We start from the raw sequence: 1,568 nt of genomic DNA, 5'->3' as shown, positions 1-1,568 counted from the left end.
TAAGATTCATCCATATTGTTGAATGTATTATAATTATTTTGAGACAAGGTCTCATTCTGTTGCCCAAGTTGGAGTGCAGTGGTGATGGCAGCTCACTGCAGCCTCGACCTCCCAGGGTCAAGCAGTCCTCCCACCTCAGCTGCCTGAGTAGCTGGGACTAGTTAATTTATGTATTTTTTTGGGTACAGACCAGGTTGCAGTTTTGTCATGTTGCCCAGGATGCTCTCGAACTCCTGGGCTCAAGTGACTGTCCCAGCTCAGACTCCAGAGTAGCTGGAACCATAGGCATGTGCCATCACGCCCAGCTAATTTTTTTTGGTAGTGATGGCTTCACACTATATTGTCCAGGCTTGTCTCCAGCTCTTGGGCTCAAGCAAACCTCCTGCCTCAGCCTCCCAAAGTGCTGGGATTACAGGCATGAGCCACTATGCCCGGCCCATTTTCAATGTTGTATGGAATTCCGTTGTGTGACTACAACACAATTTATTTATCCATTGTACTATTGATGGACATCAGGTTTGTTCTAGTTCTTGGCTATACATGATTTTTGCTGGAAATATACGTTTATGTTTCTTTTCTTTTTTTCTTTTTTTAATTTATGTTATTTATTTATTTTTTATTTTTTATTTTTTATTTTTTATCATACTTTAAGTTCTAGGGTACACGTGCATAACGTGCAGGTTTGTTACATATGTATACCTGTGCCATGTTGGTGTGCTGCACCCATCAACTCGTCAGCACCCATCAATTCATCATTTATATCAGGTATAACTCCCCAATGCAATCCCTCCCCCCTCCCCCCTCCCCACGATAGGCCCCATTGTGTGATGTTCCCCTTCCCGAGTCCAAGTGAGTTCATTGTTCAGTTCCCACCTATGAGTGAGAACATGCGGTGTTTGGTTTTCTCTTCTTGTGATAGTTTGCTAAGAATGATGGTTTCCAGCTGCATCCATGTCCCTACAAAGGATGCAAACTCATCCTTTTTTATGGCTGCATAGTATTCCATGGTGTATATGTGCCACATTTTCTTAATCCAGTCTGTCACTGATGGACATTTGGGTTGATTCCAAGTCTTTGCTATTGTGAATAGTGCCGCAATAAACATACGTGTGCATGTGTCTTTGTAGTAGCATAATTTATAATCCTTTGGGTATATACCCAGTAGTGGGATGGCTGGGTCATATGGTACATCTAGTTCTAGATCCTTGAGGAATTGCCATACTGTTTTCCATAATGGTTGAACTAGTTTACAATCCCACCAACAGTGTAAAAGTGTTCCTATTTCTCCACATCCTCTCCAACACCTGTTGTTTCCTGATTTTTTAATGATTGCCATTCTAACTGGTGTGAGATGGTATCTCATTGTGGTTTTGATTTGCATTTCTCTGATGGCCAGTGATGATGAGCATTTTTTCATGTGTCTGTTGGCTGTATGAATGTCTTCTTTTGAGAAATGTCTGTTCATATCCTTTCCCCACTTTTTGATGGGGTTGTTTGTTTGTTTTCTTGTAAATTTGTTTGAGTTCTTTGTAGATTCTGGATATTAGCCCTTTGTCAGATGAGTAGAT

This window comes from Piliocolobus tephrosceles, chromosome 16, assembly GCF_002776525.5.
Source record: "Piliocolobus tephrosceles isolate RC106 chromosome 16, ASM277652v3, whole genome shotgun sequence".
In the NCBI taxonomy this organism is placed as follows: Eukaryota; Metazoa; Chordata; class Mammalia; order Primates; family Cercopithecidae; genus Piliocolobus; species Piliocolobus tephrosceles.
Note: the sequence above shows the minus strand (reverse complement) of the source record.